General features: G+C 46.5%; 2 pseudogenes; both read left to right on the top strand.

Annotated features, from left to right (window-relative positions):
• Window positions 1-727: 727 nt before the first annotated feature.
• On the top strand, window positions 728-1,210 carry LOC109269681 (M-phase phosphoprotein 6-like; annotated as a pseudogene).
• A 14,259-nt stretch (window positions 1,211-15,469) lies between these two features.
• On the top strand, window positions 15,470-17,237 carry LOC109269680 (RNA-binding protein FXR1-like; annotated as a pseudogene).
• The last annotated feature ends 671 nt before the right edge of the window (window positions 17,238-17,908 follow it).

Genomic DNA, 17,908 nt, shown 5'->3' with positions numbered 1-17,908 from the left:
GATATTGTTCCTCAGCTCTTGTATGCTCTGTTCCGGTTTCCCTGCTCATTTCTTCCCCATCGTGTTTCAGTCCAGGTAATTCCTATTGGCCTATATTCATGTTGCTGGATTCTTTCTCCATCTGTGTTGAGTCTCCTGATGAACCTCTAAGGAAGCGTTCTTCATCTATCTTACTAATATATTTTTTTTATTTCTAACATTTCCTTTTGATTTTTTTAAATGTTTATTTATTTTTGAGAGGCAGAGACAGAGTGCAAGCAGGGGATGGGCAGTGAAAGAGAGGGAGACACAGAATCCGAAGTTGGCTCCAGGCTCCAAGCTGTCAGCATAGAGCCTGACGTGGGGCTCGAACCCACAAACCATGAGCTCATGACCTGGGCCAAAGTCAGACGCTTAACCAACTGAACAAACCAGCCACCCCATATTTCCTTTTGATTTGTATGGTGTCAATCTCCCTGCTGAAATGTCGCATTTGTCCATGCACACTGTCCACCTCCACTAATACCTTTAACATATTAGTCATCGTTATTTTGAATTTTCTTTCTGATGGTTACAAATCATGGGTCCTCTTTTAGTCTGATTACATTGATGGCATCTTCTCTTGGCAGTGCTTTTTTTTTCTCTTCACTTTTTTATGTGTCTCATTTTTAGAAGTTGAGTGTTGGACATCATGTATAGAATTTAGATTGAAGTGGGTGGCCAACCTCAGCCCAGAGCAAGAGCCAATATGGTGGTGGAGCGCAAGACAAAGTTGTCCGAGAACCTGCTGCACGTGAAGTTCATGCAAAGGGGAGTAGACTCAGAGACCAAGAAACAGCTAGAAGAGGAAGAAAAGAAAATCATTAGTGAAGACCACTGGTATTTGGATTTGCCAGAGCTTAAAGAAAAAGAAAATTAATGCTTCAGATGAACGCTAAGAACAAAACAGAAGAAGTTGAAGGTGACACAGTGGAGCTTGATGTATCAGACAAAGAAATGGCTAGAAGATATGAGACCTTGGTGGGGACATTTGGAAAAACTTTGCCAAAAAAAGAGGGCCAGCTATGAAGATGAAAATGAACACGTAAAACCAACAGTTAAAGTAAAGAAGATGTTCTTTAAGCCCCAGGATTGATGTGGATGCTTTAAGACAGAGCTCAGGGGTGCCTCGTGAGGGTTAGTGTATTGTGGAACTCACTCTGATGGCTTCTCTGTAGTTATTCAAACTGTGATGTTTACATGGAAAGAAGTGGATAATTTTGGAAACATGCCATTTTTGAAACAGATATGTGGTGGATGTTACACATCCTTTGCTTCATGGTGTTCATCAAGAATGGATTTTTAGCCCTCGGGTTTCAAATGCACATAGGGATGTGGCTGCTTCCTAAAGACTTTGTGACTTCATTTTTTTTTTTTTTTAATGGGGCTCTCTTGTCACTGACCTTGAATTGACACACAGAAATTAAACCAATGTTTAAGTTGCTCTGATGTTTCTATTTTACTTTACATTATTAATCATGCCAAGCCAATGTAGACATCTTTTTGGAATCACATCTAATGAGGATTTGTTATATATAGATTCATCAAAAACAAACAGCCTACAGTACTTGTGTGCCACCGAGGCATTGTTGGTTTGTGGAATTACTGGTCTTTGTTAATTAAAAAAAAAAAAATTCTGTAATAAAAAAAAGAATTTAGACTGAAGCAAATAGTATTTATGGCTACAAATAGGTACACCTTTCCCACCAGCCTGTAACTGTCAGCGTTGATTCAGTGTCGCCTGGTTTTGAACCAGGTTTGGGTTTTGTTGTTTCTGTGTTTATCTTCCATACATCACCAGGTTCAGATATCTCGGGTGTTACTTTGCGCTTCGGGTGGGTACCAGTTTGTCCCCAATTTTTTCCCTGTATTCCTGCTCCTCCTTCAGCCTCGTCTAGAGGCTAGCCTCAGTCTGAAATGCATTATCAAATGGGAACTCACAGGAGATGATTTCAGAAAGGAAACGGAGGGGCCAGGATAGGTGAAGCTTAAAAACCATGGTAACACAGGGGATTTTTACTTTGAGTGTCCTAGGAAACTGCCAAAGGGTCTTGACCAGTGACATAATTTGAACACGTCTGAAAAGAATCACTCTGGCTACTATGTGAAGAATTAAACCAGAGGGGCAACAGTCAAAAGATGAGTTGGGATGCTTTGGCATAAGCCAAGGCAGACGAGAGTGGCTCGGACAAGTGTGTTAGCAGCAGAGGAGATGAGAAATGTTTGGGTCAGAATGCATTTAGGATTTGCTGCTGTGTTGGATGTGGGGTATGAGAAGAAGAGAATTTCTGCCGACAGTAGCTTTTCCTATTCCTTTACTTTTTACCTCTCTGTGTTATTATGTTTTAAGTTTATTTCTGGTAAATGGTATGGAGCTGCATGTAAGTCTTATCTGAGAATCCTTGAAATTTAATACAATTTAACCCTTGTCTTGTTTGTTTCTTGTAATTGCTGTTCTGCCTGGACTTATTCCTACTGTCATTATTTGTAACTTTTTTTTTTTTTTTTGGTTTCAATTTTATTTCTTTTTTTCTCCTCTCTGGACTTTTATTAGATTATTGTTGGCTTTTACAAAATAATTATTACTTCTTTGGTCCCTTTCACGTGGTTGAAAGTTATGTAATCCATTTCCATTATCTTAGGATTTAGCCTTGAATTTGTCGATATGTGTATTTGCCTCAACAAAGGAGAAACTTGGTTTCTGACCCAAATATTGTCACTGAGGACCTGTGAAACCTCCAGCAAATGACTTTGTCTCATACTCGTTCAATGACTCTCTGCCAGAATCCAGTGATGTGTGAGAGAAAGGCTAGGGATGAGCACAATTTCATTCCATGTCCCGTGCTTTTGTACCTACTGTCAAAAGCTCAGAGTGCTCACAGCATGCTATTGGACGGAAGAAGCCAGACCAAAAGGACTGTGTACTGTATGGTTCCATTTATATCAGAATTACAGGTACAATTAATCCCAATCAAAAGTCAGAATAGTGGTTCTGGGCAGGCAGAGGTGGGACAGATAAGGAATGACTGGAAGGAGTGTGAGAAGGGTCTGGGCACTGGTTTCACAGCTGTGTCTAGTTTTCGTGTACTTTCTGTATGTCTATTTCAGTAAAAAAAAATGTTTTAAAAAGTATTTTCAAAGAAAACATTGGAAACCAAATAAAACAGAAAATATAAGAGTCTCGGTTGTCAAGGAAACATGTCTCTGTTGGTTACTTCGCCCTAAGCAAGTGGGTGAAGGCCTTTGTGGAGCCAGGCCTGTGCCACGGGACAGGTGTTCAGAGGAGAATGCAGCCTGGTTCCCATCTTCAAGAAGGTCTCTAGGAGGAAAGACAGACTTGGTTTTTCACAATTCATGATTTCACATGGCTGTGACTGCTATAAGAGAAGTGCCTCATTTCTTGTGTGCCAGAATAGAGGTTTTACAAGATGATGGAAGGAGGGGGGGGACAAGGGAGTGACATCGTGAAGGAGGCAGAAGAGGCTCTCGAAGGAGGTGACCCTTGGTCACTCGCGTGAAAAAGACAAGCACGCGTCTCCAGGGAGGGAGAGGTTTTCCAAATGGGAAGCAGGGACACACTTCATACTCGGAAGCCCGGGTTGTTTGCTACGTCCTGACCTTTGGCTTCAAAGGAGCGGATGAGGCCAAAGAGAGTAGGCGGGAAGGGCCACGAAGGGTCTGGTGGCTGGCTGGTGGCCTGGCCACAGCATCCCGGCAGAGACTCAGATGGGGGAATCCAGGCACAGTAGGAAGGAAACAGACCTGGGCGGCAGGGACCACAGGCCAGACAGTAATTTTTTTCACAGTTGTAACCCTAATTTGCTCTCCCACCTACCTTAGGAAAAAGTGGTCGTTGGCTCACCAGATGCCTGATTAACTGGAATGCTTCTCCCAAGCATTGGGAGAAGCTGTCCCAAGCCAGCAACCTGGGGCACATGGGGGCCGGTAAGTCTCCCAAGGCTGGTGGACAAGAACTAGCAAAGTTGGGGCTTGAACTCAAGAACTCTGCCGTTGGCAAACCCATCTTTGGCCACCATGCCTTCTTCCCTCTGGACAAGCCAAAGATGCTGCAACTTATATATTTGTGTTTCTGGGGAAATTCATATAGCTGCTCAAAAATAGTACTTTCCTTTTCATCCTGTTTCCCATGGAGCTTGCTCCAAAGTGTAATTCCCTTCAGGCCCATTTAATTTGGCATCAAGTATTTTATTGGTCAAACATCCATTTTATTAACATTTCATCTTATGAAAGTTCAGTGTAATTGCACTGGGTATATTTTCTCACAAAATTATTTGCACGGGGGGGAAAAGCAGCTTAGCAGCACCACTGTGCTTAAAATCAGAAGGAGGTAAAAATCAAAAAGACAGTCTCTCTTGCAAAGTACTCCCCACCTTTTCTCCCTGGAGAAGGTGCCGGTGCAAGTACCCCAGTGAGGTCCTCATCACCAGTCAAGACAGGGTCTCAGGGTAACATGAAGGGAAACTCACTGTCATCTCAAAGCTCTGATTCCACGGGAAGTGTGAAGTCAGAAGCGAAGATGCTTCGTTTTCAGAATGTCAGAGCCAGTCTGAGAGTCACTCATCTAACCCCATCACAAAGCTGAGGTCCAGACGTGCTGGGTTCTGTCCGGCATCATTCAGCCAACTAAGCGTCAGCTCTGACGCTGGGTTTGTATCTTCAACAAAGATACAGTGATGTGATTGAGTCTTAAAATGTTTCGGTTACCAAAAATCCGTAAAAATAAGAGTGAGACGGGGACACCCGGGTGGCTCAGTCGGTTAAGCCTCCGACTTCGGCTCAGGTCATGATCTCACGGGTCGTGGGTTCGAGCCCCGCATGGGGCTCTGTGCTGACAGCTCAGAGTCTGGAGTCTGCTTTGGATTCTGTGTCTCCCTCTCTCGCTGCCCCTCCTTGTGCCGTCTCTCTCTGTCTCTCAAAAACTGAATAAACATTAAAAACATTAAAAAAAGAAAGAGTGAGACATCAGGGGAGCATGTGTGGGATAGACAACTAGCAATGCCATCCTGACCTCTCACCAAGGAAATAACCAGGCACCAGGGTCCACCACTGGTCAACTTCTAGAAGACTCTAATATCCAGAAAGGACAAACTGCAATACTTTGTGTAACCATCAAATCTGCATTGGCAAATACACAAATGCTTCAAAAAGGCAGTGTGGCTGTTCATTAAGGAGTTCTAGACAGCCTGTAATCCTAGCTCATAGGAAATTAATGTTCTCTTAAACAATTCCAGGTTTCTTGGTCCAAGCCAGAGGTCTGCAATGCTTGGAGAGAGATTGCTGGTTTATTAAAAATTATATGGAAAGAAGGCAGGAGGCCAAGCCTGATTGTCCTCAAAGACAGTAAGCAGCTCCCAGTGGCCCTGGCACCAAAATACCCAAGACTTTTTGCACACCCACGAGTGAGGTATAAAGCGTGTACCACAGATCACTGCATGTACAGAGAGGAGCTGGCACTTAGCAGAAAGACATGGGAGCTCACGGTCAACACATGTGGGAGTGCCGTTTATCAGACGGTGGCCTCGAAGGAGCCTTGATCGGTAGACGGTGGTGTGGACAGAGCACCGAGACATGGATCTAGCCCCACTTTGCTACTTCCCCACTGTGTTACCTCGGGTTTCTCACTTCCCCCGTTCATACCTCCATTTCTTTACCTGTAAGATGGGCATGATGGTGCGGGCACCACAGAGATGTTAGAGTCAGTAATGTCTGTAAATGGCAAAGTCCTTATTGTCCTTGTTTGCTTGTATTATTATTACCTAACTGCTATTCTTAGTATTCTTGGTATTATTCTTACCTAACTCAAACTCTGACCACCCAAGAGTGTCCACATTACAAGGACCAAAGATGTGGTACATAGCTTTGGTGGATCCAGGGTTTGGGAATGCTAAAAATGGTAGAGTTTAGGTCTGATAAAGTCGGAAATAGGAAACCACTGAAGGCTTTTTCACCAGTGGAATAACATGTTAAATAGACATTTCAGAAAAACTGATTTGGGAGTTCCTGGGTGGCTCAGTCAGTTGAGCGTCTGACTCTTGCTTTTGGCTCAAGTCGTGATCCCGGGGTTATGGGATCCAACCCCGTGTCAGGCTGAGTATGGAACCTGCCTGGGATTCTCTCTCTCTCCCTTTGCCTCTCTCCCCCGCTCTCTCTCTCTCTCTCTCCCTCTGTCAAGAAAGAAAGGAAGGAAGGAAGGAAGGAAGGAAGGAAGGAAGGAAGAAAAGGAAAATAGACAGAATGATTTGACAGAATTATGCCAAATGACCAAGATGACAAAGACTAAATTTCGGGGGGCCAGCTGAGAAATGATCATAGCACTGTAGGCAGAAGGGGGAAACAGAAGGAGGAAATCACCAAATGTCTAAGGAATCCTTATGGATGAAATGCAGAAATACAAATGGGGGAAAAATAACTTTGAGAAAATAGACTATGGAAGAAAGAGTACATCCATGAAACAAGAACAGCCTGCTATGTAAAATGAACAGAGAACGAAAATAATCACCATCATCATAAAATAAAGGGGAAGAAGTTGTCTTGGAATTTAAAAATATAACAGTGGAAATGATAAAAATTAAAGATTTTGAAGATAAATTTGAGAAAGTCTCCCAGAAAACAGAAGTAAATGGAAAAGAAACAAATGGAATTGAAAGAGAAGGAAGGATAAGAACATCAGAGTCCTGTCCAAGGAGTTCAATTTATTAACAGTAAACATTAACATAAAGGAAAAAAATAGTAGAGGAAACCTTCAAGAAATAACCTGTAAGAATGTTTTCCAAAACTAAAGGCATGAGTTTTCAAACTGAAGAAGTCCCCAAGGGTGCAGCACACTGGCCCCAAAGGGACCCTCTACACAACACATGATTATGAAATTTCGGAACCCTGGAGACAAAGAGAACATGATACAGTCTTCCAGAGAGAAAGAAAAAGCAGATCACGCACAAAGGACCAAAAGTCATGATGATGCCAAGAGTCCCGCCATAACAACCCCACATGACATGTGGAAAGCAGTGGCCTGATGCTGTGGTAACTCTGAAGGAAAGTAACCTTTCACCTAGAACTCCACACTGACCCCAATTCTCCAGCAAACATAAGAATATCTTCAGACATGCAAGATCTTTCAAGATTTATCTCACGGGGCTCCTGGGTGGTTCAGTCAGTTAAGCACCCGACTCTTGATTTGGGCTCAGATCGCGATCTCACAGTTCCTGACTTCAAGCCCCACACTGGGCTCCACACCGTATTTGCGGAGCCCGCTTGGGATTCTCTCTCTCCCTCTGTCTCTGCCCTTCCCCCACTCCCTCCCTATCTCAACATAAATGAACTTTTAAAAAAATTTTAAATTTATCTCGAATATACTTTTTCTCAGACAGCTACTAGAGGATGTGTATTTTCTTAAAGGAACAAACCAGTTAAGAAAAAGATATGGCATATAGGAAAATGGGATCCATCACGGAAGAGAGGCCATGGGAACCCCAGGATGATAGTGAAGGAAGAGCCCAGAGTATAACTCCCCATGGAGCCTAGACGGGCTCAAGTCAGAAATCTCCAGGAGGCTTCTTCAGGAATAAAAGTGTGTGCAGAATACCAACATGTCTGAATAGAATCTATGTAATCATAATAATGGAGAGGCATATATCCACCTAAGAAAATTAAAGATAAGCATGCATTGGCGAGATGGCAGAATTCAACGGCTGAGTGGAGACAAAGGGAGAGGGGAGAGATGTGTCACCTCCCCAACAAAACCAAGAAGTAGCAATGAAAGCCCATTATCTCATAATAGGAGGTAATTTGCAAAACCAAAACAGGCCAAAGACTTGGAAGTTATGACCTGCGGGCAAGAGAAGGCTGATGGGCCTATGGCCATGGTGAGCACTGGAAAATTATTCCACCCTTTAAGTTGGATGCATGGGCATTTTTATAAGAGAAGGAAGAGAAATAGCTTACATTTTGCAAACTTGGGGGAAAACAAAACAAAACAAAACAAAAGAAATCCTAGTCCGGTGAAAGCCAGGACGAGGAAGACGGTTTTGGTCGCCCCGGCAAAGGGCCCTTAGGGAGATAATATTGCAAATTTGAAAACTCCTCCCAGCCCCACACAAATTCAGTAGGCGATTCGGAGCAAGTCCCCTGAATCCTCTTTGCTTCTGCTCTGTTCTTGGAGCAAGGCAGCAGTTGAACTAGAAATGTAGACGTTCTGTCTACGACCTATATTCTGCACCCAGGACCCTCAGATTAAAAGGCTATTCCTTGCCAGGTAAGGTCAGGGGAAAGTCACATAGAGTCACAAGGCAGCATTGCAGAGAGAGGACACACAACCCAGAAGGCCCTGTGGCTCATCCCCTTCCCCTCTAGGAACACAGCCAGGACAGCAGATCTGCCTCTGTTAAGAGGGACGGAAAGGCGGATGGCCACGCTGAGTTCAAGGCTCCCCTGGCTGCTGGGGGTCTCCTGCCGGCCCCCCGTCCCCGCCTTGGTCTGTTGGCATCCTCAGGGCAGAGTTCCTCTCTGGAAGCCCTTTCCATGAGGTGCCCGGTCTAGGAGCGACACTGGCCACTTGCGCAGTCACCGGTCCTGCGCCCTGCCACGTCTCTGCTTGAGGTTTTCCTCAAGGCATCAGTGATGACTGTGCGGGCACCTGTGATCCACCGCCCCGCTGCAGGACACACACCCGCCGGGCCTGAAGACCCTCACGAAGCACAGCGAGCGCCCCTAACACGACAGCCAGCTCGGAAAATCTGCTCTCAGAGGCGGAGAGTTTTCGTGTAATAAAACGACCCTCGTTTCAGTGTCATAAAAACGGGCTGGAAAACTCTTTGTGACAAATCAGAACAAAACACCACGCTCTGGCTGTCAGTTATTGGCTGAGAATCACAACATGTCAAGAGCAGAGGAGAACATAAGTGTCTGTGGTCTTGGGACAATCCTCCAAGATTTATATCCCAGACGATCGATCACACTGCCGTCCAGGAAGGAAGCCATGAGCGACAGCTGTTTAGCAAGGCACCCGTTTTCTAAACAGGGAACCAGCAAAGACGTTGACTTGTTACAAAGTACGAACCCACATATTCTCTGGAAGGGGGGAGAAAAAAACCACTTTCACTGAGTGAAGAAATCCCTGTGTCCACTTGAGTCTTCTGGAAGCAGTGCTGGCCTTCTGCATGTGGCAAAAATGGCCACCATCCCGGAACCCTACCCCCACCCGCCCCCGCCTTACTCTTTCAAAACATCTCCATACAGTCCAATAAAATAAATGAAAACCAAAGAAGCCCAAGTTTAATCTTCAGGGGATGTAATTCAAGCGTAGCCAATTGGACAACTTCCCTGTTAATCAGAAGAATAACTAAGTTCTTCCCCTGCTTTTCTTTGTAGAACATAAAGTTAATACCCTGCTTAGAGAGGCCACATGGAGGTGCGGAAAGAGCCTGGGCTGCAGAATGGAAGCCTGGTTTGTCCCGGATCCACTACATCCCCCAGAAAAAGGGGCAAGACCAGATCTTCCCCAACATGATTGGGTGTGGAGAGCCTTCTTAAGAATTCAGATTCCGGGGGGCCTCCTGGGTGGCTCAGTCGGTTGAGCATCCGACCCTTGATTTCAGCTCAGGTCATGATCTCAGGGTTGTGGGTTCGAGCCCCGCATTGGGCTCTGTGCGGACAGTGTGGAGCCTGCTTGGGATTCTCTCTCTCTCTCTCTCTCTCTCTCTCTCTGCCCCTCCCTGCTTGTGCACGCTCTCTTTCTCTCTCTCTCTAAATAAACAAACTTTTAAAAATACATATTAAAAAAAGAATTAAAAAAAAATAAATTTACAAAATCAAAAACAATTAAAAAAAATAAAAATAAAGTTCAGATTCCCAGACCCTCTGAATCCCAGCCTCCTGAAGTTAGGCCCCACTTTCTCCGCTGCAAGCCCAGCTCCCTGTAACTTCTCTCCTCTTCCCACCCCCACCCCCGCCAAGGGGTCAGGGCTTTGGGGAAACAAGACCCAGTGAGTCAAAACTTTGCCAGGTGATGGTTCATTATCTTGATGGCGGTGATGGCCTCACAGGCGCGCGCTTTAAATATGTGCGGTCTACCACGTGTCCCTTGTACTTCAAGAAAGCTGCTCCAGGAAGCAGTTCATCAGGAAGTCCGAGTGCAAACTCCGCTCTCAGGTCGGAAGCACGGCCATCTCCAACGGCAGCGAAAGTCAAGCACACGCACGTGTGAGGGGACGCAGACCCATGTGTTAGAACCCAAAGTTTCTAGGACGCAGTGGGTCGAACAAGGCAGAAAGTTCTCCCTCTGTCTCACGACAACCCAGAAGAAAACAGGAGACCAGGGCGGGCGGGGTCTCTGCTCCGCAAAGTCACTCAGGGACCAAGCTTCCTGCCATCGTGCTGTGCCAGACCCACACGACCGACCCACGACTGCCCGCAGCCACGTTGCTGCCTCCAAGAAGGCGCGCTACGGAAACAGGAAGACAAGCAATTTCCTCTAGGGCGGTGCCCACGCACGTCCCCCCCCCCCCCCCCCCCGCCGTGAGAACGTGCTTCCCATGGCCTCGCCTACGTGCAAGGGAGGCTGGGAAATGTAGTCTCTGGCGATGCAAACGAGGGAGGAGGCTTCTGTTCTGAAAAGGAGGGAAAACAGCTGGCCGGCTCTGCCCTACGTACTGAGGACAGGGAGAAAAAAAAATACGGGGAGAACAAAACACAAGTCCTGGCAAGTTGTGCTGCCACACAGAGTGGGTCCTCAAGAACTACAGTTTCCTTAATTACAGTGAGCGCTGTGTTCGTTTCCTAGGGCTACGGGAGTAAAGTACCATAGACCAGGCGCTTAAACGACAGAAACCTATCCCCTGGAGTTCTGGGGGCTGGAGGTCCAAGATCAAGGTATTGCAAGGTTGGTCCCTTTTGAGGGCTGCGAGGGAAAAAAAATCTGTTCGATGACTCTCTCCTAGCTTCCAGAACCCTCAAGCATCCTTTGGCTTGTGGATGATGTTGTCCTGTGCCTTCCCATCATCTTCCTTCTGTATGTGTCCCTGACTCTCCATATGGATTAAAAAAAAATTTTTTTAGGGGCACGTGGGTGGCTCAGTCCCTTAAGCATAGGACTTCCGCTCAGGTTATGATCTCGCGGTTTGTGGGTTCAAGCCCCGCGTCGGGCTCTGTGCTGACAGCTCAGAGCCTGGAGCCTGCTTCGGATTCTGTGTCTCCCTCTCTCTCTGTTCCTCCCCCACTTGTGCTCTGTCTCTCTCTCTCAAAAATAAATAAACATTTAAAACAATTAAAAACAAAATTAAAATTTAAAAAAAACCTTAATGTTTATTTTTAAGAGAGAGGGCAAATGGGGAAGGGGCAGAGAGAGAGGGAGACACAGGCTCTGAAGCAGGCTCCAGGCTCCAAGCTATCAGTACAGAGCCCAATGCAGGGATCAAACTCACAACCTGCAAGGTCACGACCTGAGCCCAAGTAGGATATGCTTAACCCCTTGAGCCACCCAGGCGCCCCTCCATATGGATTTTTTTTTAATTTTTTTAATGTTTATTTATTTTTGAGAGAGACAGAGACAGAATGCGAGTGGGTTAGGGGCAGAGAGAGAGGGCGACACAGAATCCGAAGCAGGCTCCAGGCTCTGAGCTGTCAGCACAGATCCCGACGTGGGGCTCGAACTCACGAGCCGTGAGATCATGACCTGAGCCGAAGTCAGAAGCTTAACAGACTGAGCCACCTGTAATAGGTCAACTTATAAGATATCAGAAAGCTTATTGTATATAAGTTCAGCTTAAACTCACCTTTCATGAATAATTGAGATAAAAGGCTGATGTAGTTCCCTATTAGGGCTATCAGGAATTACTAACCGCCCTATCTCGCTTCTGTGACCTCGCCTGCTTGCTAAATAGATAACTTAGGATGCAAAATGCTCCCCCACCCCTTCTACCAAGATCTGGCCTAGGCAAGACCCACATGTAAAAAGTCACGTACTCGCTGCCCCGCGGCCCGGAGGCATCTTAGGTGTCTAACTATGATTGGTCATTTTAAACCCTCTTAGGACAAAGACCTTTAAATTGATAGGTTCCCGCCAAAACTAACGTCTATGTGTCACAGTATAATTGGCTACCGTGAAATGCTGTAAATTGTAATGGGTTAACCAAATAATGACATCTTCTGACTTGCTAAAATCCATAGAAGCTCACTGCTGCCTTTGTTCAGGGCCATTCTCTGCACTCTCCTCCTTAAGATCAGGAGATCAGGTTTGGCCCGGCCGTGAATAAAATCTTGCCTCGCTTCTATTCGGCGTCTGGTGGTTTTTTCGACAGCATCTGGTGGTTTCTTCGACAGCACCCTGTTTCACTACCCAGGCGCCCCTGGATTTTTTTTTTTAAATAAGGACAAGGACACTCAGTCATGTTGGATTAGGGTCCCACCCTACTTCGGTCTGACTTCTTCTTAACTAATTCTATCTGCAAAGGCCTTATTTCCAAGTGAGGGCACAGTCTGAGGTGCTGAGGGTTTAGGACGTCAACAGAGGAATTTGGACGACACCATTCGACCCATAGTACACGAGAAAAGAGCTGAATTTGAGGTCGGGAAACGCCAGTTCACATCCCAGCCCTGCCACGGGCTGGCTGTGTGATCCTGGTCAGTCATATGAGGTGTGGTCTCTTTGCCCTCGTTTGTCAACGAGGAAGTAACCACCCCTGCCTCAGGGGGCTGTGTGAGGGACAGATGAATCATGTCTGCAAAAGCCCGGAGCTGATTCCGAAGGGCTGTGCTGGCTCTCGCTGGCTTCCCTCCCGGCCTTCTCTGACTAAAAGGTCGGTCCGCAGAGGAAGATCTGACTTCTGGCATGAGCCAGCCTTCCTTCCCCCTCTTTCTTGAATTAAACTTTGTGGACGATCCTCTGGTTGGAAGGGGCCTCTTAGAGAGAAACTCCACCGCGGGCAAAATACCTTCGATTCCCTTAAAGGGAAAAAAAAAATCCCTTTTGGTCCACAGATGGGTAATTGTATTCACTGTTTCCAAATGTCAAAATGCCAGCCTGGGCCAGCTTTCCACTGAGATCAAACAGGCTCCCTGGGCCTCCTTTCTACTGATGTGGGTGTGCATTTAGCCACGGTGTAAAAGCTGATCTCCCAGCCGAGTGGGCTGGGCGGACTGCGCTGTTCACAGCCGAGATAGGGCGTCAACCCTCCTCCTGTGTGGGACCCCAGAAGTCAGGCCACTCCCAGGGAAACCCTTCCAGCTCCCCGAAACACAGTCTATCTTGCCGAAACCCAAGAAACGAAACCAGAAGCGTCCTCTTAACTAAGGCTGCTGCCGCAGTCAGAAGTGCAACACATAAGTGTATCAAATCAACACATTGTATACCTTAACCTGACACAATGTCACATATAAATTACATGTCAATTACAAAAACAAAAGAACTGGGGCGTGTCTCCTGAAAATAATAAGTCAAGCAAGATTTTTCAGGCTAGGTTTTTAATTTTGCGATTAAACGCCAGACTAAGCCTTCATCGTCAATTGATATTTGTTGGTGCTTTTAGAAGTTAGCAACCCGGCAACCGAGGAGTGGGGTGGGAGATGTGCCCCGTGCCCATCCCTGGAGGGTGTGGAAGTTGCACTTCCTTTTCCCCAGGCATCCTGAGAGTGTGCTACCAAAGTTACACAGTGTCTTTATCCTAAGAAAGAATCAAACACTGGACAAGGTCAAAGATGGTCCTCGCAGCACTATTTACAATCGTACAGAATGCAAACAACCTAACTGTCCAATGATCACCTACAGCCTGACCCCCTGCCCCCCCCCCCCAAACCACCCCGGTCTCCCCTCCAGTGTTAGCTCATCTGGGAAGCCCCCTGGGCCCACCCTTCCCCCCCTCCCCCCCCCAGGATTCCTCTCCTGGCCCCATCACATCTCTTGCACACCTCTGGGATAGCAACTGCTACACTATGATCCTTTGTTTGGCATGTTCCAGTCTTTTCTTTTCTTTTTTTATGTAAAATCTCCACCCAACATGGGGCTGGAACTTATCACCTGGAGATCAAGAGTCACATGCTCGGGGCGCCTGGGTGGCTCTGTCAGTTAAGCATCCCACTTCGGCTCAGGTCATGATCTTGCAGTTTGTGAGTTTGAGCTCTGCGTCGGGCTCTGTGCTGACAGCTCGGAGCCTGGAGCCTGCTTCTGATTCGGTGTCTCCCTCTCTCCCTGCGCCTCCCGCACTCATGCTGTGTCTCGCTCTCTCTCTCTGTCTCTCAAAAATAAAGAAAAAAAAAAAGAGTCACTTGCTCTCCTGAGCCAGCCAGATGCTCCTGCTTGTTCCTATTTTAACTCCTACCATAGCTCAGCAAATCACAGTAGGCCCGCCTACCACCTTCTTTTGTAAATAAAACTTGGGGGGGACACAGCCACCTCATTTTTATACATATTGTCTACAGTAGCTTTTGCAAAGGAGACCATATGACTCACAAACCCTAAAATGTTTACTCTCTGTCCCTTTGCAGAAAGAGCTGCCAAGACCTGAACTATACCATGAGTCCTTGGAAGAAAGAAAACGTCTTCTTTCTTTCCACATCCTGTGACGCCTGTGTGGTGCAGGCACACTGTGTGTCATACGTGTTTGCTGGGTGGGTCAATGAACCCGAGCTGCCCAACAGGCAATGGTTCTCACAAGTGTATGGGCATCAGTTTCACCCCGGTGCCTTTGTTAAAACGTTAAGTTTCCCAGCCACATTTCTGCAAGTCTGATTTGATCGTTCTAGGGGAAAACTAGGGAATATTCACTGTATTAATTACATGTTCCCAAGGCGACCCGGATGCTAGTAGACTTTAGCCCCGTCAGGAGACACTGATGGTGATCAGGCAGGTTTCTCGAAACACGGTGGCCTCGTAGCCTGCGACCTTCTGCTACTTGCTGGAGAGAAACATATGGAACTTCCCTGAAATGCAGAGCCAAACTCATAAGAACAAACAAAGGAAGAGTCCAGGGCACAAAAAGAGGCAGGTACGGAGAGCCAACACTATCCCATAAGTGCCCGGTGGCCACCCTGGGAGGAGGAGGTGAGGGGTTTGGGCAACTCAGAGACTGGGGTGGTAATGGGTAGCCGGGGTCAGGAGACAAGGCCTTAGCCCCACATGTGACAGCAAATGAGAATGGAGGGACCCACCAGAAAGCAGGGACCCTCGACGGACTGAACTTCAGCAAACGATGGATTATTAGAAAAGTCCTCCCACGGGGCGCCTGGGTGGCTCAGTCGGTTAAGGGTCCAACTGCGGGCTCAGGTAATGATCTCATGGTCCATGAGTTCGAGCCCCACGTCGGGCTCTGTGCTGACAGCCCAGAGCCTGGATTCTGCTTCGGATTCTGTGTCCCCCTCTCTCTCTGCCCCTCCCCCGTTCATGCTCTGTCTTAAAACTGAATAAACGTTAAAAAAAATTTTTTTTTTTGGTGGTTCCAACATGGCCAAGCTGACGGTGGAGGTTCGTGGCTCCAACGGGCTTTCTACAAGGGATTTATCAAAGATGTCCAGGAAGACTCCCTGTTTCTGAGAACAACTGGCAGCCAGAACACCAGGTTCCACTTAATGAAGTTAGATCACCACCACTGCCTGATATAAACAAAGAAATTAGTGAAGGAGACGAAGCAGAGGTATTCAAGAGCAAATGACCAGGAACCATGTGGATGGTGTTGGCCAAAGTTCGAATGATGAAAGGAGAGTTTTATGTCATTGAATATGCTGCTTGTGAGGCCACTTACAATGAAATAGTCCCATCTGAGCGACTTCGGCCTGTCAATCAAAATAAAACTGTGAAAAAAAAAATACCTTCTTTGAATGCACAGTGGTTGTTCCTGAGGATTTGAGAGGGGCGTGTGCTAATGACAATGCACATAAAGATTTTAAGAAAGCAGTAGGAGCATGCAGAATTTTTTACCATCCAGAAACCACCCAGCTCATGATACCGTCTGCCAGTGAAGCAAATGTGAAGACAGTAAACATTTTAAGTGACACGCATTTGCGAAGTATTCGTAAGAAGTTGATGCTCATGTCCGGAAATGAAGAGGCCGCTAAGCATTTAGAATGCACAAAACAACTTGCGGCAGCTTTTCATGAGGAATTTGTTGGGAGAGAAGATTGAACGGGCCTGGCAATAGGAACACACAGCAAGCTAGGAAGATTCCTGGAGTTACAGCTATCGAGCTAGACGAAGATACTGGCACATTTAGGATCTATGGAGGGAGTGGTGATGCTGTAAAAAAGGCTAGAGGTTTCTTGGAATTTGTGGAGGATTTTATTCAGGTTCCTAGGAATCTTGTTGGAAAAGTAACTGAGAAAAATGGCAAAGCTATTCAGGAAATAATGGACAAATCTGGTGTGGTGCGGGTGAGAATTGAAGGAGACAATGAAAATCAGCCACCTAGGGAAGATGGCGTGGTTCCATTTGTATTTGTTGGCACGAAAGAAAGCATCGGAAATGAGCAAGTTTTTTAGAGTACCAGATTGCTTATCTAAAGGAAGCGGAACAGCTAAGAATGGAACGCCCGCAGATTGATGAACAGCTACGACAGATTGGTTCTAGGTCTTAGAGTGGAAGAGGCAGAGGTCGTCGGGGCCCTAATTACACCTCCGGTTATGGTACAAACTCTGAGCTGTCTAGCCCCCCTGAAACAGAATCTGAGCGTAAAGACGGGCCGAGCGATTGCTCATTGGCAGGAGAAGATGATCGAGAGAGCCGACATCAGTGTGACGGGAGGAGACGCCCAGGAGGAAGAGGGAGAAGTGTTTCAGGGGGTCGAGGTCGTGCTGGACCAGGTGGTGGCAAATTCTCCATCAGTCCTGTGCTCAAAGATCCAGACGGCAATCCATACAGCTTACTTGATAATACAGAATCTGATCACACTGCACACACTGATGCCAATGAATCTCATCACCGTACTAACCGTCGTAGGCGGTCTCATAGACGAAGGACTGATGAAGATGCTCTTCTGATGGACGGAATGACTGAATCTGATACCAATTCAGTTAAGGAAGACGGGCTAGTCACAGTTGCAGATTATTTTTCTAGAGCTGCGTCTCAGAGCAGACAAAGAAAGGTCCCAAGGGCAAACTTTGGCTAAAAACAAGAAAGAAGTGGCAAAAGACGTGACCGAAGAGCGTGGTCCTTCAGAAAAGGCAATAAATGGGCCGACGACGGCTTCTGGCGATGAAATTTCTAAGCTACGGCGTACTCCAGGAGAAGGAAAGATTAATACCTTAAAAGAAGGAACCACTCAAGAAGCAGCAGTCCCGAATGTGTTTCACAAACTGAAGAAGTTCCTACTTTCCAGTTCTTTCACATTACATTTTACAATAGTGCTTGGACAAGCTGGCCAAAGATAGACTCTGGATCGCCGGTCTTTACATCACACTTTCAGTTCCTCCATTTGGAATCCAGAAAGGGGAGGGATCCTGAAGAAATCATACGTTAAACATACTTTGACGCCTACTGTGTTATAAAATATATCATCAGATGTGCCTTGAGAATAGTATATGTAACATTAAAAAAAGTTGCTGGGGGGCGCCTGGGTGGCTCAGTCGGTTGAGCGTCGGACTTCGGCTCAGGTCACGATCTCGCAGTCCGTGAGTTTGAGCCCTGAGTTGGGCTCTGGGCTGATGGCTCAGAGCCTGGAGCCTGCTTCCGGTTCTGTGTCTCCCTCTCTCTCTGCCCCTCCCCCGTTCATGCTCTGTCTCTCTCTGTCTCAAAAATAAATAAACATTAAAAAAAATTTAAAAAAAAAGTTGCTGGCTATAAAAAAAAATTTTTTTTTTTTAAAGAAAGTAAAGTCCTCCCACAGACCCAGAGGAGTCGACCGACAAGCAGGTCTCTCTCAGCCACATCATCCTTTAAGAACCCGTGCCC

Source organism: Panthera pardus, unplaced genomic scaffold, assembly GCF_024362965.1.
Source record: "Panthera pardus isolate Hobbes unplaced genomic scaffold, ASM2436296v1 HiC_scaffold_13, whole genome shotgun sequence".
NCBI lineage: Eukaryota > Metazoa > Chordata > Mammalia > Carnivora > Felidae > Panthera > Panthera pardus.
This window is presented reverse-complemented; position numbering and strand designations above follow the sequence as displayed.